This window comes from Manihot esculenta, chromosome 7 (genome assembly GCF_001659605.2).
Source record: "Manihot esculenta cultivar AM560-2 chromosome 7, M.esculenta_v8, whole genome shotgun sequence".
Taxonomy (NCBI): Eukaryota; Viridiplantae; Streptophyta; class Magnoliopsida; order Malpighiales; family Euphorbiaceae; genus Manihot; species Manihot esculenta.
In genome coordinates this window covers 10,106,532-10,129,682 of record NC_035167.2, presented here as the reverse complement: position 1 = coordinate 10,129,682, position 23,151 = coordinate 10,106,532, and the positions used below count along the sequence as shown (strand labels likewise).

At 32.9% G+C, this 23,151-nt stretch overlaps 1 protein-coding gene across 6 annotated transcripts in view; it reads left to right on the top strand.

The window, feature by feature from the left end:
* Nucleotides 1–23,151, top strand: part of LOC110618489 — a 150,636-nt gene that overhangs the window by 33,701 nt on the left and 93,784 nt on the right. The gene's annotated exons all lie outside the window — the stretch shown is intronic.

Below are 23,151 nucleotides of genomic sequence, written 5' to 3'. Positions count from 1 at the left end.
AGACCTGACTTGACTTTACTCCAGAACTTACTCTTTGTTCCTTTTGCTCTATCCCATCTCTTGCTGCCTAAACTGGGGGCCTTAGAACCCGAAGCCTGTGCCTTTGACTGTTTCTGAATATTGGCACTAGCTTCCATTTTCCTGGCTGCGTCTACTATAGTGTGGAAACTCTCCTTTTCTGCGGGAAGAATCAAGGAAGAATACCTGGGATGCAATCTCATAGTATATTTCCTTGCCTTCTTCTGATAAGTATCATAGGCTTGACCCACATACTGAAGCAACTCCAGGAACTTATCTGTGAATGCATCAACACTCATCTCATCTGTCTGTCGCAACTGTTCAAACTCAATTACTTTCATCTCCCGAGAACTGTCAGGAAAAGCCCACCCTGCAAATTCATTGGCGAACTCTCCCCAAGACATATTGTCTATCCTGGGTTCCACATAATTCTTGAACCATTCTCTGGCTTTCTTGCATTTAAGTGTAAACCCTGCCATCTCAATGGCTCTCCTATCATCTGCTCCCAATTCACTGGTTATCATCCTAACTGCTCTGAGGTAGTCAAATGGATCATCTCCCGTGTTATATTTAGGAGCATCCAATTTCAAGTACTCCGTCTTTTGTACTTTACCTCCAAATGAGCTAGGTTGATGTCTGTCAACAACAGGGGCTACTGGTTCTGGTGGTGGTACTGGGTCATTTGGCTCTGGGTGTGCTGCACTGGGATGGGTAGGGCAAGATGGATACATAGGATACGGTGGATAATAAGGAGGATAAGGCATATATGGCATGTAAGGGGGATATGGGATAAAACTAGAGTACTCCGACATACCTCCCATCAGATACTCTGGGTCCTGCGGAAAGGCTGAATAGCCAAAACCTGAGGCCTGAGCGCCTCCCTGCGACTCTCCCATACCTTCCTCAAATCTGCCTATACCCATGCTATCATCTCTCGACTGGTCAATTTCCATAGCTTCCCTCTTTTCTTCTGATCTTTCTCCTCTCGCTGTACCTCTTCTGCTCTCGTCTACAGATCTTCTAGGGTCTATTGACGTACCTTCCCTGCTAGATCTCTGAGACCTTGCCCGTGGCAATGCAGGAGGACGAGCAGCTGGTCTCTCACTCTTTGGTGGGACTCCAGTCAATCGAGCTGATCGATGAGTTCCTCTCATCTTTCCTCTCTCTGGAAAACAACACATAATATAACACTTTAGCACAGAAACATCACATCTCAAGAAGGCACATGCATAACTCATGGCATGTCATAGCAATAAACAGATAGGACTCAAGACCCTATCCTAGTGGACATGATTTCCTATTGTGCTTGACCACTTCTACCCTTTATGAGCCCAACACTATCTCTATAGGTCCGATCATGTGAACCTAGGGCTCTGATACCAATCTGTAACGACCCCAAAATGGACCGTCACCGGCGCTAGGATTCAGGTCGGCTTCAGGCCGCCAGAACCCATAGCAAGCCTGCTCTACTCTCTGTGTACCTGTAAAACTCATACATGATCATACATTTTCTGTGAACATAAAAACTCTTTGCTCTGAACCAAGGCTTAACCTGTGCATGCACTCTCTCTGTACTCTGTACTCTGTACTCTGTACCCCTGACTAGAGCTTGCTCTAGATGGGTTAATTCATACCTGTTAAGCCTGGTTTTTTATATACAGCAAAACACATATACATATACAGATCATGTACATACATACATCACTAAGTCAAGCACATTTCTAACTTTATACACAACTATTACATCTCTTTAATATTACATGTCCACTCTAAGCTATTACAAATCTCTTTACTCTTTCTGTACTCTGCTGGACTGTCCCTGTACACTGAACCTGCAAAACTGGGGTTAAGGGAGTGGGATGAGCTCTATAGCCCAGTGAGTAGAACAGTAAAACATCTCAGTAAAATATGATCTCATGGAATGTACCATATCACAGACAAGCCACATCAAGAGTAAACCTGTCACCACATAGTCCCAGTAACTCTGTGCCAGGGCGTAGAATCGAGCACCTGGTCTTCCTGTCATATAGATATATGTGTATATAACACCTCTGTACTTACCATTGCTAGGGCGTAGTCAAAGGCTCCTGGACTTTGCTATACCTGCCAGGGCGTAGTCAAAGGCTCCTAGACTTCTCTATACCTGCCAGGGCGTAGTCAAAGGCTCCTGGACTTCCTGTCTGAGACTATTGGATCATTCAGCATTCACTCACATCACCAAATAACGATGCAATGCAACATATTCGTGGATACTAATGCACTCAACCTATGGCATAATCATGATGCATGAGCTATGCTAAAACATTTCATTGTGCAAGTAAAAGAATTAAGTTTAGTTCCACTCACCTCTGGCTAACTGGACTGACTCTGCAGGCTCTGAAAACTCTGGAGCAGAACTCACTGCTGCTCTCTCTGGTTCCTCTGGTCTATATCTATACAGATAGACTGAAATGAGGGACCAAACTAGCTTATGACCAACTCTATTAAACTCCCCAAGAATCCCCTTAAACTCACGCTAAAACTCATGCAAAGCATGCAAAAGAAAAGCTGGACAGAACACTTTCGGCGGCAGGTTCAGCGGCCGAAATTCCTCTCCAGAGACGAAACTCAAGCACCTTCGGCGGCCGAACTTCTACTTTCGGCTGCCGAACCCTTTCGGGGGCAAGTTTCGGAGGCCAAAAGGCACTCCAGAGACGAAAGTCTCTATCCTTCAGTGGCACCTTCGGCGGCCGAACTTCCCTCCAGAGCCGAAAGTCCAAAAGCTCGGGGGCAAGCTTGGGCAGCCGAAGCCACCTCCTCACACCTCTTCAGGGGTTCGGCGGCCGAATGTACCTTCGGCTGCCGAAACTGAGTTCATCAGCAGGGCAGAAACTTGCCCTGCCTCTTGCCAAAACGCACCAAAACCCTTCCAAACTCACAACCTCACTTCCTCCACTTGCATACACCTCAGTATATGCTCAAAGGGGTCAGAAACTACCTTAAAACCCCAAAAACACAACACAAACAACACATAAACAAGCTTTACTCACAAAATCATCAAAACCTCACAAATCACCCTATTCATGCAACTCTCTCTACAAACCCCATAAAACCTTCAGAAAACATAAAAACAAGCTTAGGATCTTCATTTACCTTGTGAAAACAAGTAGATGAATGATCCTCACATGGAGTTTTGGAGCAACTCTCCTTCAAACTCTCCAAACTTCACAACTTTGAGTTTTTAGCTTAAAACCTTCAAAAGATCATAAAAACTAATCAAATCTTTGCATGATTTCATGAAAACATGAAAGAAGACTCACAAAGGGCAGCATCTCACCTCAGAAGACAAAAGAAACCGTGTTCTTACCGCTTCAACCGACTGAGGGCCATTTATAGGTGGCTGGCCAGACCACCTTCGGCGGCCTATCGTGAAACCGAAAGCCATGCATGTTCGGCGGCCGAACCTTAACTTCGGCGGCCGAACCTGGCTTTTCTGCCTTGGTTCATTTCACTCAAAAACTCATTTCCTTATGGTGTAAAACTGCATGAACATAGCAAAACATTTAAGAAAAACATAAATCTCACCCGTCTAGAGACTTCCGACATCTTGAACTCCACCGGAAAGTAGAATTCCGATGCCGGACTCCAGCCGGGTATTACAAGCGCGAATAAGGTAAAGAGGAGTATCTAAATAACTCCGAGAAATATACTTGGTTATGGAAGAAGGAGTAATGTGCGACTCGAGATTGACAACATCGGGAAGTTTAGAATCCTCCATGGCAGAGTAAAAGAGCGTACCTGAAAAGCAATAAGGTCGAGAAGGCAGAAGAAGTCGAAGGAAAACAGAGAGCAGACGAGAACAAGTTTCTTCGAGAGACAAAGAGAATTCGGAAGGAAAGGCAATAATGAAACGCAATGTCACTCTGAACAATTTTGTCTTGGAGCGGCGCGGTCATTAATTACCCTCGAAGTTCACCCCTTCATTAGTTATACAATAACTAACGAGAAGGTAAAGGGGCAATAATCGAAGGTAAAGGGACAATAACCGACGGCCGCTGGACTTCGCCACCTCTATTAAGGGATGGGCCCACGGCAATAGCCCATCACCCGAAAGCAATTGACAGACAGGCCCAAAAGCCCACATTCCATCTGCATAGAACAAATCCAACTCGCTCAAACCACAAGACCAGGCTCCACTTGGACCTCTCACCCGATGATAGAGACCAACCTTGCTCATTACCTAAGTAGGTCGGAAGCTTGGCTCACAGATTAAAAGCAGAGCTCAGGGTTACGACTGATCCAGCTCGGAAAAAGATAAATAAAAAGCTCAAAGACACAAGTAGATGAAAGCATGATAAAGACCAGCCCTGCTTATTACCTAAGAAGGTCAAGAGCTCGGCTCACAGGATTAAAACAGAGCCCACGAGTACGACTAGTCCAGCTCGGAAGAAAGTAAGTCAAAAGCTTAGTTGGCTGAATGAACTCTAGTTCTAAACGATTAAAGGGGCAAGAAGGAGAAAGCAATACAGCAGATCCCTTGGGAAAAGCTACGGAGCAAGCAATCTAAGTACTTCAGTTATGATAAAGAAAGAACAGTTCGAGTATGAACGCAAAACAAAAATTTCATTAAAAGAAAAACACATTACAGCATGTCACAAATACCAACACTACGGGCTAAAAGGCTATCCTTAAAGGATTTACACGCCCAGATACATCATCATCTACGTTTACATCACTATCGCCTACCCCACTATCTTAGCTTTCGATTCAGAGGAATTCTTATAGTTCGGAAAATCAACTTCGTAAGCCGGCTAAGCTCCGTCTTGAGATGTGATTTACGATACGTATGAACGAGCTCAGATATTATATGTCGATCTCATGAAAAACATAAGTCTTCGAGTTAAAGTCCCAGGGAGATCGGCATCATTACCTGTCCACCTGCCCGAAGCGCCAACAAAAAACTGGCAAGGTATTTTGAAGGGCAATGGAACAAGTGAAGGCAACACCAGAAAATTAGCGAAACATTCTGATGAGCAATGGAACAAGTTGAACTTTCAATATAGTAAAACATATGCGGAAAGGCATCATCAGGAGATAGGGCAGACTTTGATCCTGTTGACCTGAAGTTCGCGATCGATCTCAAAGTCCGAGAGGACCCAAAAGTTCGAACAATCGAAGCAGTTGAGATTGACTTGACACAGGTGTACAGTCTTGAAGATTCGGAACCTCGAGAGCTCGGCATGGAAGCTCGAGCTGGGGCGAGGGAAGAGCAAACCATCGAGAAGAGAAACCTCGCTGTTTTGTTAACGATCCCAAGGATAAGAAGGAAAGGTTAGTAATATATAATCAAAGGCTGAGCTTTTAATGTGAAACAGAGCGACTTCATACTCTAGGATGGTAGCATCAGAATCCTTAAAGGCTATTCACCAAAAAGGAAAGAAAATGTACTGGGAAGATAAAAGTAAGAAAGCGAGGGTAACAGTGCACACAAAAGGCAGAGGAAAGCTAAATATAGAAAAAGATAGAGAAGATTTAAAGCTACAAGCGGCAATAAGATGAAAGGGCAAGCCGAATTCCAACAGACGCGGTCATAATGATTCTAGGGGTTTACCCCCTCGACAGTTGGAGCAATAACTACCGAGAAGGTAAAGGGGCAATTGATGACCCCTGAATTCCCCTCATCCCCGTCTAGGGCTAGGCCCATGAAAATAGCCCATTGCTTAGAGATTCTCAAGCCATTCACGCCAACTGGGTCCAGTCCACTAAGCCTCACGACCAGGTTCATCTGGCTCTCCTCATCAGGCCGGTCCCGCCTTCTCTGCTCCTTGGGCCGATCCCATTTAGGCCCTGCTCTGTCCTCACTCTCCGGTCCAGCCCAGAACCCAAAAGAGGATCCGTTCACCCATCTTGTAGACCCGCCTACCCGAACCTTGAGAGAATCAAAGGCCATTACGCATGGGGCAAAGATTTGATTCCCTCTTACGTTCGTATCAGCGTGGCAGGGACAGTTGGTCTACTGATATTCGTTCTATTGTCATGTCACTAGCAGACAAAAGGAAATCTATAAAAGGAGAAATACTCTCTTCTAGGTTTACATTTTTCTAAGTTTACAGAGCCCATTGTAAAAACCCTATTTATCTGGATCTCAGATTATCACATATAATTAAATAGTAAAATTGCAAAACCCACATGCAAAACTCAACGGCAACTCATTATTTATTCACAGTCGATTTAAACAAAAATGAAAAGGTAGTTCACCGCCAATGAGCATAATATCGATGGCAAATCTGTGGATTAAGACCGGAAAAGATGAGACAGATGAGACTGACGACGGATTCATGGTAGAGATGAGTAGAACGACGGCGGCACAGCAACAGGCAACAGGTGACAATGACACGAGTTGAATCAGTATAGAGAGAGCGACAACGACACGAGTTGAATCAATATAGAGGGGAGCGACAACAACGACAACGTCGAACCAACAAGATCCTCCATTGGTCGACGGCGATGGTGAACTAGCAAAATCCTCTAATGCTCAATGACGATATTAGCATATTCGATTTTCAAAGTGAGAAAGGAGGAGAGGAGAAGGAGAAAGGAGTAGGGGTGAGCAGCATTCGGTTTAAACCGAAAAAACCGACCGAACCGAATTAATTTAAAAATTCAGTTCGATTTTTTATTTATTTCGGTTCGGTTCTGTTTTTAATTTCAAAAATTTCGGTTATTTCAGTTCGGTTCGATTTTGATCAGTAAAAAATCAAAAAAATTGAATCGAACCGATTAGTGATAATAATATAGAAAAATTAAATTATATTAAGATTAAAATATTTTAATTAAATTTTAAAATACTAAAAATAAAGCGTAAAAATAAAAAATTTATTAAAAATCGAAACCGGTCGAATCGAACCGGTTCAATTCGATTCGATTTCTGACTCAAATCGGTTCGGTTCAATTTTCATAAATATTTATTTATTTGGTTCGGTTTGATTTTGAACCGAACCGACCGAATGCTCACCCTAGAAAGGAGATGAAATTGGAGCTAAGGGAAATTGAAAAGGTGAAGTATGGTGAATGATGACTGCATGGGGTCTTAAAGAGTGGGAAAATAAAATTTAAATTAGAAGTCTTATTGAAAAGGATATAGTATGGTATTGTTTTTCTAATTAAAATTAAGTCGAATTAAAATAATTTATTTTTAAAAAAAATTAAAATAAATTGAATTAAAAAAATAAAATTAAATAAAATTTTTAAAATTAATCGATTCAATCGATTATTTCAATTTAAATCGAATACTATTTATTCTCATAACAAACGTATCACAAAATTTAATAAAAAAAAGTGTAATAACTGCACAGCTTGAAAAGATTCTAGCATTGGTGGGATATGAAATTACGAATCGTTATATATAACATACTTTATAACTATTAAATAATTTACTTCAAATATATATTTATTAAATAATTTACATCATAAATATATTTTTTCTTGATATAATATAGCTAAATTGCGATAAGAGCATCACAAATTTATGGAAATAATATAACATTCCCCATCTGAATGAGAAAACTGAATATTAGGAATTTATATGTCTAAATAAAAATTATTAAATAATTTAAATTAATATTTTAATATAAAAAAATATATAAAAAATATTTAAATTTTCACATAATTATTAAATATAAATATTAAATTTAAAACAAGTTAACTAATATTTCTTTTATAAAAAGATAAATACGTGGATATGTAAAGAAATCTTTTAATGAGTTAATGGAGAATAGAATATAATAATTAATCTTCACAAAACAAGGAGAGCTTGTAGTGATTTGGACTTCATGTAAATATCATACTGTATACAATCCGTTTCACCATTTTAATCGTTAATCGGTAAAGTCAACCCCAGCTTAATTAGGTGGCAAGCCATATAGTAAAGTACACTCAAATCATGGGTTCTACTCTCAATTCCTCCATCCCCAACTCCTTACTCTTGATAATAAATAATAATAATAATAATAATAAAAAAACATTCATTGGTGAAAATTATGAAAGTTACCATATTTAGAGTCTTTTATAACAATATAAATAAAAATGAAGGAAATTACAATTTAAACTAGAAAATATGACAATTGTATATTAGCTAATTTTGGCAAGTTTCTAATTAAATGTGTCCATAATTTTCTTAAACTGTAATTTATTTATTTATTTTTTTTTAAATAATTGAGGGTATCAAAACTCAAAACTAACTCTCCTTGCATTTATCCATTGAATTAAATTAGGATAGTAAAACGTATAAATTTTTTAAATAATAATTATTCTTTTATTTTTTTCAATAATTTAATGCGAACAAATAAATTAAACAGCTATATAAAAATATGTTTTATTTTTATATTCACTAATCGATTTAATTATAGTCTAATTTTTATATATTATTAAAAATAATATATTATTTAATTTTATCGATTTTTATAATTAAAAATTAAATTAAATTAAAATAAAAAATAAATCAAATAAAAAAATTAAAATTTTAAATTAATTAATTCAATTATTTTTTTTTTAATTTAAATCAAATTCTGCTAACCGGTATCACATCAAACAAAAGACCTTGTACCTCTCCAATCTGTTTTGTATAGTTGACTAGCTAGCTATCATTTTCATGGGTCATAACAAAGTTCCAATAGTTTTAATTTGTCTTAGAAAGGACCAAACACCAAATTGAAAATTTACCTCATTTTTCGAAAATGAAATTTGCTGAAAATTTCAGGGAAGTTGTCCTTATTTTATTTAGAGTACACTTTTCAAACCCATCTTTAGTTATGCTATTGAGCTAACAAGAAAGGCAATAATGCTAGGTGATGATTTGAGAAAGACTGAGGCGATCCAAAAGAAAATTTTTTAAAAAATAATAAAAAAATAGAAAAATTGCTTTAAAAGCAAAGGATCATAGATATATATATATAGGGTTGAGAAAGATGGAATGAGATGTTGCATCTCGTTTATATTAATTATTAATTAATTAAGTATTTAGTTAATTGAAAATGAATAATTATATCGTAACTTGCACATATGATATCATCAGAAGCAATTTCTTTGTACTAGTTGATAATAATTTATATAAGAAGTATCAGCACTATCCTCTGAAATTTTGCATTTTGAATAAAAGTATTCAATTTTTTATATTTAAAAAAATAATGTTAAAAAATAGAAATTATGTATGCGTGTGGATAAATTCCTATGAATAAAATTCATATTGTAAGTGAAACATTTCAAACAATATATATATTTTCAAAGCGTATTTAAAATAAAAAAAATTATAAGAATTTAATTTAATTTATTTATTTTTAAGAGAATTATTAGTTAAACTTTATAATATGAGAAATTTATTAATTACTAGATAATTTAATGGCATAAGGCTATCATTACTAGATATTTTTCTGCTAGGGTTACTGTTATTAGATATTTTCCCACTTTGCCTATAATAATGGAATCATCAATCCATTAGTCGGCAATATCCATTACCAAGCAACCGGCTACATTATCGCCGGATTTTCAGAAATATTATATTTATCTTCATCTTTTTACAGTATAATAGAAAATGATCACAAAAACAAAACTAAGCTATACTCTAATACTAAAAGCTCTAAACCATTTGTTGCATTCTCCCTACTTGTCATAGAGTGACTACCGTGGGCACCCACCACCGCCTCACATTTTCTCCCTTACAGGTTCTAGCCAATCACAGTATAGTCTCATTCCAACCATGTCATTAATCTAATCTCAGCAACATTTATCGGGAAACCCATTGGATTCTTTCTATTCATTTGGGTTCACGCCAGGCCCTTAGTCCTTTTTTTCTCTCTAAAAAATGAACTTTTCTTTCTCGTTCTTAGAAATGGCTAGAAGTGTATATGTCATCACCAAAAGACCTCATAAGGGAAAGGGAAAATCTAAGCGAGTAGCAGAGGATGTCCTATCTGTCCATCAAGAACTATGAATCAAGCAAGAGGTAAGGTTTTGCTCCACGGACAAAGCAATCTTCGCCAGGCCAGCTCACAAGACGGTTTTCACCAGACCACACATGCATTGGTCCCACAAATCAAGGCCACAAGGCAATTTTCGTTAGGTTAGGTCACAAGGCGATTTTCGCCAGACTACTCAGGTGTTGGTTCTACGAATCAAAACCACAAGGCAATCTTCGCTAGGCCAGGTCACAAGACGATTCCCGCTAGACCACTCGGGCATTGGTCTTATAAATCAAGGCCACATGGCAATCTTTGCCAAACTAGGTCACAAGGCGATTCCCGCTATACCACTCAAGCGTTGGTCCCATGAATCAAGACCACAAGGTACTCTTCGCCAGGCTAGGTCTTGAGGCAGTCCTGCCAGACCACTTAGGTGTTGGTCCTACAAATCAAGACCACAAGGCATTCTTCGCCAGATCAAGCCATGAGACAGTTCCCGCTAGATCACTCGGGCGTTTGTCCCACGAATCAAGACCCCAAGGCACTCTTTGCCAGACCAGGCCATGAGATGGTTCCCACCAGACCACATGAGCATTGGTCCCATGAATCAAGGCCATAAGGCAAATTTTTATAAGGCCAGGTCACAAACCCGCCTAAGGCATATTGCGATGGAAGGATGACAGTCCGCCGGGCCACATACCTAGGTATTAATCCTACTTTTTTCAAAGGCTATTTTATGACTAAAAGAGCGTTAGAGAAGATACGCTTTAACCCCCTTCGGTTGGCAAAAATGGTGGCGATAAGGGAAGCGCACAAAAGCATACAAAACATATATTTTCATTACAAAAGATACAAGGAGTCCAGAAATAGACTTGAATAAAGTCTCTAATACATCAAAAGTCTTTATAACATCGAAAATCTCTATTACATCAAAAATCCTTATCACATCAAAATCCTTAAAATCTATGAAAGGAAGCCGTTTGAAAGGTCATGAGAAGAGCTGTCTCTCCAACTACCTTTCTAGCCTTGCCCTCGGAATCAATCTCGCATAATCCAACCCCTCAGAGGTCGCGACGCTGAACCAATACATAGGGTTAAGCAGTGTGCCTACACCTTCAAGAAAACTCGCATTCAGTTGCCCTTCGAAGACCATGATGATGTCCCCTATACAAATCTGATAGCCCATGATGCTATCTCCCACACATATTTGGTTACCCTCAAAAAACAGAAGAAGAAGAAACCTTCACTCCTCTCTCCTATGAGAAATTATTGTGAACCAAAAAGAAGAAAGAAGGGTTTTTATACAGTGAAATAGTCGACAAAGCTTTGAAAGCAGCGTAGAAGATAAGCCGATCAATAGGCAAGCGAAACGATGCTCATAACCGAGATCATGCCACGTGTCCTAAACCGAAAAGGCAAACAGTCACCTTCGAACCTAAAAAGTTAAAGACCGGTGGAGGACCTCTAATGTTATATAATATCTGCCCAAAGAAAGCTATGAGTTAACACCACAAAATAAGGGCCACGTGACAGGGATCTGACAAGTGGAATATGCGATCTCACTATAAAAAGGGAGACCTTGACACTTTAATACTCGGACTACCATCAAGACTCGCCCTCCCTTGATAGGCCAAGTCTTGGCACATGATTACTGTTACTAGATACTTTTTCGCTTTGCCTACGATCACGGGATCATCAATCCATTAGCTGGTAATATCCATTACCGAGCAGCCGGCCACTTCATCGCTGGATTTTCAGAAAATGCTATATTTATCTATATCTTTTTACAGTATAAAAGGAAAATGATCACAGAGACAAATGTACGCTATGCTCTAACACTAAAAGCTCTAAACCATTTGTTGCATTCTCTCTGCTTGTCACGATACTGACTTGAGCGTCAGAGTGGCTGTTATGGACACCCACTACTACCTCACATTTTCTCCCTTGTAGGTTGTGGCCAATCACAACATAGTCTTATTCCTGCCCCATCATCAATCTAATCTCAACAACATCAGGAATTATCCGATATTGAACCTAAAGATTCGATCTCTAAAGGAGGGACTACTGATGTAGATCGATAATAAATTATATTAAATCTTATTTGAATAATTCAAATCACGTCAATTATTCACATCACTATAATTCCTAATAAAGTGATAGAATTCTAATCGCAATTAGGATATTATCCTTATATGTATAAGTTTTCATATCATATTTCATGTAGAATTCTATATCTTATTCTAGATATGATTCTATTATCTCATACTCTTCTAACAATATCTAAACTCTATCCATTACACTGTATAAGGGAGCTCATAACCTCTAAAATCAGGCATGCTAATTTTTTTCTAGTCTATTATATTATTAACTCAGTATCCATATTAACTTAAGTATCGGAAAGGTTGGCAAAGCAACCTAATGTAGGTCTATACTCGGAAAAATATGATACAAATAACATCAATAATTATGGAAAGGATCAATTAGTTCATTAAAGTTTTATTAATTAAATTAGTTGTGGTTTAAGGCTCTATTTATTTCCATATTTTCTAGGGTATAGAAAATTAGTCGACTGATAATATTTTTCTGGAAAAGAAAAGGTTAAGTCATTTTTAAATAAAATGATTTCCTTTTTTAAAAAAACAAATCATTTTTTATATTTTAAGAATTTTATTAAGATTTCTATATATAAATTTATTAATGTATTTTAGTTTTTAAAATTAAAAATAAAAACATAATTTATTTTATTAGAAAATATTTTTTGGAATTTTTCTAAATACATATTTTTTTTTTTTTGAAAACAAACAGAGTTTTAGTACACAAAAATTAGTTATGGTTTTATTAGTTTTGTTTTATCTTGCTTAGAGAGAGTATTCGGTCGATTCGATTTTGAATAGAACTGAAATTAAAAAATCAAAAAATCAATTAAATAAAAATTTAAATCAAAATCGAATCGAAATTAAGAAGAATCGAATCAAACTGAATTAATTTGATTTGGTTCTGTTTCAATTTGAAACTGAACTGCTAATCTAAGAAAAATTCACTTGCATTGCAATATTAAAGTCCAATAGTGTTCTTTGAAACAAAAAATGAAATTCTAATAATCCAAATCACATAAGAATTCTAATTCTTTAAGAATTCTAAAGTAAACAAAAAAAACCAACAACTCAAATTTAATTAACAACAATCCCAAATTAAATCAATATGATATAAATAAATATAATCAATCTACATTTCTAAATAACCGGTATCAAATTTTACAAGAAACTTGCAACAAATTCCATCTAAAAGAGTTTCACAAAAAAAAAAAAAAACCATCATCAATGAAGAAGGAGAAATAAGAAGATGACCAATCAATCAAAATAATCAAGATTTATACTCCAAATCAAACAAAATAATCAAGAACTATACTCAAAATTAACTAAAATAATCAACATCTATACTCAAATTAACAAATAAACCAAAATAATAAGAATTTAATTTATAATAATAAGATCTGTACACAAGCCCAATCAAAAAGAGGAATCAACAAGATCTGAAGAAGAAGAAGAAAAGAAGAGGCCGAGGCATCTGAAAAAGGAAGAGTCGAGGAGGAGGCCAATTTGCATGTCGCTATTATATTTCTGGGTCATCTGAGAAAGAAAAAAGAGGAGAATCGTGAGGAGATTGCAACATCTTAGTCGTAGCTGAAAAAGAAAGAGAGAGAGGAGTTGAGGTGAGGTTGATTGACTGAAGCAAAAAAAAAAAAAAAAAAAAGAAATCACAGCATTGTGGGATCTGGTCGCAGCATGATAGAGAGAGAGGAGTGGGGAAGGGTGATGACTAAAATAAAAACAAGGGAGAGGGATAGGGTTTTTTTAAGTGTCATATATATATATTCGGTCGTTCAATTCTTCTCTTTGCTTTCGGTTATTTAATTGAATCGAATCGAAAATAAAAAAAATTAAAATTAATAACCAAATCAAATAAACAAAATAATTAAACTGAACAATTCATTTTGATTTGATTTTTTCGGTTAAACTGAAAACTTCTCTCCTCTAATCTTGTTATTAGTAATGGAGGACTATGTTTCCAAAATTTTCATTAGTGGATAAAAATAGCATACATCTCATATTCTTGGCTTTTGAACTACTTTCCTTCGGCTATGTGTGGTTTTTATAGCCTTAGTTGCTTTGGCTATGTATGATTTTTATCGCCTTACTTTGTTTATCTCGTCGTAGGTTTCGCTTAATCGTTGATGATATTTCCTACTATGATGGTGTAATGCATAGGGATGAGCAGCTGCACGAATGATGATCTTTACTTTGTAAAATATAATATTTACATAAAAAGTCAATTAATATCATAATCTTTACTTTGTAACTTTTAATAATTTTTATAAAAGTATAACTATTTAATTGATAGCGGTTGTTGAAGCCGTAAAAAATAAACCTATTAAACAATCAACAATTAACTTGTAGATAGTAGCAATAGGGTCGAACCACAGAGATTTGACACTACGGACTTTCCTAATAATGACTTGGACAAATAAATAACAAATAAATAAAAGAGGGGGGTTTTGTTTTGAAGATGTACTAAATCTAATTAACAATAGAAAGCAAATAATTTAAAGATGAGTAAATCAATAAGAGAAAAGCTTCTAGTTGAAGTATGGATCTATTTCAGATTGTTTAGAATTGATCATTGATTCTTTAACACTCCTATTTATTTCAATAAATTAGTTTAGGATGTGGAAGACGCTTCTCACAATCCAAATTCCTCCTTAGTTCTAGTTTGATTAGGAAACGTTCGCTAATCAAACACTAGTTAACAAGTTGCCAAGGAACGTCCTTGGGGCTTTTAGCATCGAACAACTGTTAACTGCATTAAGACTTAGAGAAACCTAATTCTAACCTTGCCAACCGTGTGGTCAAGTTAGGTTATGCAACTTGATTAAATGTGTGTTTAAATAATTTAAGCAATTACAGACCTAAATTATTCAAACAATTGTTACTCAAGCAATTAAAAGCACTAGGCCTAAATTGATTCTAAAAGCAAAGAAACAATTATAGAAAGATCAAATTGCATAAATATTGAAAATAAATAGAAGTTTAACAATGGAGATTTAAATCTCCCAATTCATCACAAATCTGAGTTTTCCAACTTCAACTAGAAAAGAAAAGTGTTTAGCCACTCATGGTGGACAAAATCACAAAAGAAAAGAAAAGGAAGAAAGCTGCTGAATTCCTGTTGTAATTTCTGGCGAGAGGAGGAGATATCCCTGCTGGTTTAGATGTAGTCCCCTTTTATAGCTGGAGAATTTTAATCCCATTAGAGTTTGGAAATCCCCATCTTGACTTGGTCTTTTGTGGTCTTTGATTCTCCTTTTGCCTTTAAATTTTGTTGTAGATTGAATTCTCTTGGTAGAAAGACATCCTTGTGACTTTTGGAATTGAGTTGGTGGTGTTTGAAGTGGATTTGGACATCTTTTCTTTGAATTCGGATTTTCTGCTCCTTTCCCGCCTCTGCTGTCAATTTCTGCTGTCAATGTGATTGGGGCGGTGATTTGGGCAAATCGCTGTCCCAATCGCTTTCTGTGAGTCAGTCCAATTTTTAGCTTTCTGTCTCTGCTTCCTCCGCTTGATTTGGGCAGTGATTTGGGCAAATCGTCATGCCCAAATCATTTCTGCGTGTTGCCTCCGGGTTTCTGTTCTTGCGGGTGACTTGGCCAATTTATTGACCCAATCAGTCTCCTGTGAGATAGTTCAGGTTTCTGCTTTAGCTTGATCTGGGCAGTGATTTGGCCAAGTTACTGACCCAATCACTTTTCTGTCATTTTCTGCATTTTTTCTCCAGTTTTCCAATTTCTTCCTTTTCTGTAAAACAAGGTAAAAACCATAAATTAAGCTAAAAAATGTGTAAATAAACAATAATAAAGATAATAAAAATGTGACTAATTTATGTTTGATCATTAATACATAAATATTGTAAAATATAATTATTACACTATTAAACTTTATAAATTAAAATTATTTAAATCTAGAAAATTTAAGATACTTGCAACTCACATTGGCACATAAGGGGTTAAATAATTATATTTTTATAGGGTCGAGTAATAAAAGTGAATAACAAAAAGGTAAGAGTGTCGTTTGACATTTTATATATCAATGTTAGGGATTAAATTATATATTTAGTTATAAATGAATGATACTCCTTCCGTCCATAATTTTTATCTACTTTATTTTTTCACACATATTAAAAAATATAATTTTATTTTATTAACTTTCTAATAATACCCAAGACATTAAATTTTATTAAATATTAAGAGAGATTTTGAGAGATTTCTTAGAAATAAAAAAATTAAATAGAGTTATAATAGTCAATTTATATGTTACTATAGTCTAAAAAAGAAAATGGACAATAATTTTGGGACAATTAAAAAAAGAAATATGGACAAAAATTATGGGACGAAGGGAATATATTTTAATGTTGCTCATTGTAATTATTTCTATTTACATTTTTACATAAATAATCCTTTTCGCAATATATTGATCGTTGTTTGATGAAGAAGTTTATTCAATTGCTTAGAGTAAATGGACAACGAAATTAGTTTTTGTGGCATCGAAAGCAATCAACTGTAGTTGAAGTGGTTGCTTTAGGTCCCAAGATCCTCACTGAGTGGCAAAATGTGCATCTTGTACTTAGGGGCAGATAGTTGGATTTTCAATCGGTTGAACACAGTGGAAGAAATAGAAAAATAGAATTTTTCACCAATATGAATCACATTTTAATGAATAAAATAATAATATTAAAGAGAAAATAAATATATTTTATTTTCTTTGCAACAAAAATACAAGATCATTCGTATTGATTGGGTTGTTGCAAACTATAAATCGACCAAGTGTTCGGTCTCTATTGAAAAAATTTATAACTGTTCTGAGGGTTTGAGAAGGGGAGAGATTTTGAATGAGCTCTCTACCTTTTCTATAAATTCTAGAGGCTCTCAAAATTTTTTTTCTAGGGTCTCGTAAGAGATTCTTTTATACTAAAACCCTAGGATTTCAGTATAATAATATTTATTTATTTAACTAATTAAATAAATAAATTATAACTATGATCCATAACTTTAATAAACAAGCCATATAAAAATTTTAGACTATTTTAATTAAATTCCTACTTAATTAATTAAATTAAAATCGTAATTCTTTCAAATTACAATTTTACCCCAATGTCAATTTACATGCAATAAAGTCCTATATGATTTAACTTCTTATTTTATTTTCTCATACAATTCTTTATGCATGTGACCATTAGGTTTCAAATATCTTGGCAATGAATATAATTAACTAATTAATTAATTTGAAGGTAAAAAATATTATCTAGCAACATGTCAAGACTATCCAAATATTCGAAATGTCAAAAGTGGTTTGACTTAGCCTTTCAGTACGTTTCTCAGTGTAATTAATATCTCTTCATTACAAATGTCTCGATTTAATATTTAATACATGGAACGTATCTACAATATAAATCATATTAGATATCATTTATTAGCTATTGAACGATTGAATGAAATTTCAAATCTCATTTGCTAATTTCATTCCACCTTGCGCAAGAATTTCATGATCAATGCTAGCATAGAACAAATGGGACATTATCTAATTTAACCTAGGGTGATGAATTCTATCTAGGGTGATGAATTCTATCTCAATTACATAAATACTTTCTTGCAGTTTATAATATATCTAATTCATCCCTATTCATTACTCATGAGCTAAGTAACGTGTAAGTTGAATCAAAACATAAAAATCTATATATAAGATTAATTATTGATTTCAAGTCAACGGATCACTTACACAACCATCACTTGAATAACTCACAGATACATGTTATTTTCCATATGAATTTCTCAAGCGAATCAATTCAGTGTACTTATTTATAAAATAATAATCTACATATTAGTTATTTATATCTCAACATATGAAATCAGTGGCTTCCTCTAAAAAAAGAACATAATATGTACCAGTTTCAACAACTCTACTCATTGTCCAATTATGATAAAAATATCGACTAGGAATATTTGGAGACATTACTTAAATATAATAGGAATCTCACAATTATAACGACATTATAATTTTATTTGCATAATAGTATAGTCTCGTGAACTTTATCTTTACTCGAGTTTCAATTAAATTAACTCTAAAGATAAATAACAACTTTTAGATAATGTATTCAAATACTTAAAATATATGAAAAATAATATTCAACTACAACTAACATATTTGCTATAGAGCATATTACTAACATAGATGTGAACTTAAATACAATATTGATGCTGGCATCCATGTACAACAGAATATGACTTCTTTTGCAGCAGTGCTTTAGGACTCCAATGGTTCTTTTCAAAGAGGTTGATGGGCATTTATGAAATTGTTCTTCCTCTTAAGATGATTGAAATTTTAGCACTCAGGAAGTCTCTTTCTTGGCTTCATAAACATAATATCTATAATGTGCATTTTGAGTCAGATGTTAAAGTTATTGTTGATGCCATTTTGAACTCTTGGGAAGATTGGTTTGAATTTAATCAAATTGTTAAGGATTGTAGAGATTTACTATCTCATGGATTTAATTAGACTTTATTTTGTATTCCAAGATAGATTAATTTAACTGTCTATTCTCTTGCTAGAGAAACTATTTCACATGTTAGTTCCACTTTCTGGAGAAGGGAAACTATTTCACATGTCAGTTCCACTTTCTAGAGGGAATTTCTAAGTTTCTTGTGTGATATTTTATATTATGATACTTTTCAGTGTGCTTTTTTTTTTTTACTTAAAACTTTAAATTTTATGTTGGGTGTAATGGAGCAACCTGCTGACTTGGTTTAGTTAACCCTAATTCAGTTAAGATTTTGCTTTTTATAATTTAAATTGTATAATGAATTTTTTTTTTATCACCGTATTGATTAAAATTAATTATAACTTTTTGATATTGAAGATTTAATAATTATTTTATTAAATAACTATCATAAATAAATAAAATAAAATTGTATCTTATCAAAAAATAAAATAAAATACATAAAATTATGTTTAAAACAAAAGTAATGTTTTAAGTTGAATTTTACTTAAAATTAATTATAAAAAAGTAAACTAAATGGTATATAATTAAAAAAAAAAAAAGCATATCAAGCATCTTAAATTTTGTTTAAAAAAGTCCAAAGTGGAATTAATAAAGTTCAAATCAAGGTGATATTTTTAATAAGAAAAATTTAAATTTTAACAAATAGCTCCCAAAGCATATCAAGCATCTTAAATTTTGGTTCAAAAAGTCTGTAGTGGAATTAATAAAGTTCAAAATCAAGGTGATAGTTTTAATAAAAAATAAATAAATTTTAACTATTGGAGCCATTAACTTTATGTAATAGTTCTTAGGCTGGTCATGCCAATATGCTTTAATATCAGTGGCAAGCTAAAACGTAGTTGTGGAAATAAAAATTATTATCACATGCTGGTCGAGCTATCCTAATTTAGTCCGTCATGGCAACTATTCCTACATACTCTATGCATACTTTTCCCTATCCTAATCAGTTATGTGCTAAGCTTTCTAGCTTTTCATCAAAGTTCTTTTAGGGTGGACCTATGGATTCTTTGAAGATTCACTGGGTTAATTGGCAGCGTTCATGTGTCTTAAAGTTTTAGGGTAGTTAGGGCTTTTGGAACTTTGAGAAGTTCAATCTTGCTTGTCTAGCAAAACATTGTTGGCGGCTTCTTTACAATCTTACCAATTTATGATCGAAGATGCTAAAGGCATTATATTTCTCCCGTGTATCTTTCTGCAAGGCTGGCTACAAGCATAATAGCTCTTGGGTTTGGCAAAGCCTTCTAGTTGGAATGTTTGCATTAATATTGGGAATGGTTCCTTTACTAACATTTGATCTGATCCTTAGCTGCCTCATGTTCAAGGTTTTCGACTACAATATCCTTCAGGGTTTTTGAATTATATACGTTTGGTATAACAATTAATTAACCATACTCTTCTGGATTGGGAGTCAATACTCTTCTGGATTGGGATTAGTGACTGCTTGTCCGTCTGTTTCTCCCTTTTGACGTAGGGTTTTATCCATCTCTGTTGCCCCTCTTGGTACTCCTAATGTCTTGGTTTGGAGGCATACTAGGCATAGTAAGTATATTGTTCGATCTAGTTATTGGTCTTTGATGCCACATCTTAGCTCTACCATTTTGGTTTCTCATCCATCATCTTCTATGATTCCTGGTTTGGGCATTTGGAAAAGTGTTTGGTCTCTACAGGTCCCACCAAATTTGCAATTCTTTCTCTGATACTTGCTCCATAATGCTTTATCTGTGCTATCATCTAGTTTAGCTCAACATGGTTATTTCGTGGACTCTACTTGCTCTATATGTCATTCTGCATCCGAAATATTAGATCATATGTTTTTTCTATGGTACTCGGCTTGGTTAATTTGGTTTGCAGCCCTTGTGCTTATAAAACTGAGGGGGTTGGTTTTCCCAGTTTTGTTCGTTGGTGGGAATCTTTACTTGATCAATTCAGGTTAGAACATGAGGATTCTATGTTCTTAGCTCTTCTTGTTCTGATTTTATGGCATATTTGAAAAAAAAAACAATCGTTGTTTGTTTGATAAAGTGGCCTCGGACTCTTTGAAAGCCGTCTCTCAGATCTCTTTTGACTTTTCATAGCTACAATATATTGGTGTTTTTGCTGCTCATTTTGACCATGTTCCACATCCAGTGGGTAGTCAGACTTTTTGCTCAATAGTCTTAGGACGTTTTTTAAATTTACTGTGATACTGTATAAAAGAATCAGTTTTTGCCAATTGCAATAACTGTGATTGTTAATGACAATGTATCTATTTTACTTTCAATTGTGGTCTCACTTCTTTTGTTTGCACAACCGACTCACAACTTTTAACTTCTGCAATCGGGAGTAATGGAAGTGCACTTACTTCTGGTTTGTCGATGTTTTTTTTTTTTTTTTTTGCCATATTCCTTGCAATTATAATCTTTGAATAGATACTGTAGCTAAATTATGCCTTAAAAACTAGTATATTGGACATTATATACTTTAAATTTATGTTACATTCTCTGTTATAACCTTTGCTGCTATTATAGTTTTATAATGCAATCTTTATTGCCAGTAAAATAAAAAAAAAAATTTATACAACCGTAAAAACTCAATTAATTAAATAATAAAGTGCGAAAATCTCATGTGAGATACTCTATCATAATCATTTGGCGCATTTTTTCCTCTGTCAAATTTTATTTATTTTCAGTAATTAATTTCCTTTTCTAATTTCTTTAATAAGAATCCAATGATTTATTTAATTTTATTGAAGCTTTAGCTTAGATTTGTGATATGATCTCCATTATTGTTTAATCATGTCCATTGGTGGATAGTCTTCTAAAAAAAATTCATTACTTCCCCTAACATGTATCATTAGTTAATAATAAGTAGCTTAATAATATATTTAATCTTTACATAGAGGGTCTCTTCTTATTTTTTATTTTTTAATTTACTCATTTTATTATTATTATTATTTAATTGTAAACGTTAAAAAATAAAAATATAAAAAATTTATCGATCAAATTATTACAAAAAAATTAATCATTAAAATAAATTACTAAATATTTATTAATTATTTAAAATATCAATAATGAAATTAATAAATATTTATTAATTATTTAAAATATTAATAATAAATTTATTAATTATTTAAAATATTAATAATAAATTTATTAATTATTTATTGATAAAAATCGAAGATATATTTTTATTTTCAAAATACTTCATTCATGTAAGACTTAAAAAAAATTACAAGTATATATATTAAAAATTTTATTAACATAAATATTTAATTTATAATATTGTTTTTATCTTTATATAAAGTAAAATTTATATTAAATAGATTATTGAAAAGAATATATCAGAACAGTTTGAGACCATACATCATCAATTACCGACTTTCATTAAAGGGTAATAAAAATTATTAGCTGATAATTAACGATAAGAAATTTTATTTTAGTTTTTAGGGTGTAAATTAGAATTTTAATTTCTAATAAACTAGGCAATATATATTTAAATTCAAATTATTATTAATTTTTGTAGTTGAATACTATATTTTGTCATAAAATCTAAATTTAATGGAGTGATTTAAATTTAATCTTTGATATTTTTAATTTTAATTGCTGATTTAATTTTTTTTAACTGCAAAATCCATTAATAAGACATGAATATTTAAAGAATTATTACTATAAAATAAAATCGATGTACTTAATAATTGAATTATTTATTTTTAAAAATTAATTTAAAATTATATATAAATATTGAGTTAATTTATTTAAAATTTAAAATTTATTTAAAATTTTAAATTAAAATATAAAAATGACATAAACATTAATATTTTTTTTGTCAATCCATTTTAAAAGGCCTAATATTTAGGCCTATTTACATTTTAATATAAATTTTTTATTTTTAATTGATTCAACCTTTATATTTTGGTATAATTTTAATAAATCTGTAAATTTTTAAATTGGATAATTTATGTATTAATTTGATAGTATAGTTCGCATATCACGTGTATTATTATTATTATTATTATTATTATTATTATTATTATTATTATTTTATGATAGATTTATTATTTAGTCACTAAATATTACTATTATTAACAAATCAGTTTTTCGATTTTTTGAAATCTATTAAAAGGTTATTTTTTCTCTGTTAATAAAATAATCATTCTGTTTATTTATATCATTAAAAATATAACAAAAAATTAAATATAACAACTGATTTATTAATAATAGTAATACTTATGATTAAATAGTAAATCTCTCTTTTTTATATATATGAACTAATGACGAAATAAAAAAAAATATTTACATTATTTTGTATTTTAATTTAAATATTTAAATTTTAGATTAATTTATCCAATATTTATATTTAAATATAATTTTAGTTAATTTTTAAAAATAAAAATATAATAGTTCAGATAAAATGTCAAATTATAAAATATAATATTTTATTATTTTTTAAATATAAATTAATTTTATATATAAAAATAATATTAACTCATATTTAACTATTTAATTTTAAAGATAATAATAATTTAATCGTTAAATACATATCGGAAATTAATCTTTATTTTGTATCAATAATTATAAAAATTTTACAATAAATATATTATTTTTAATTA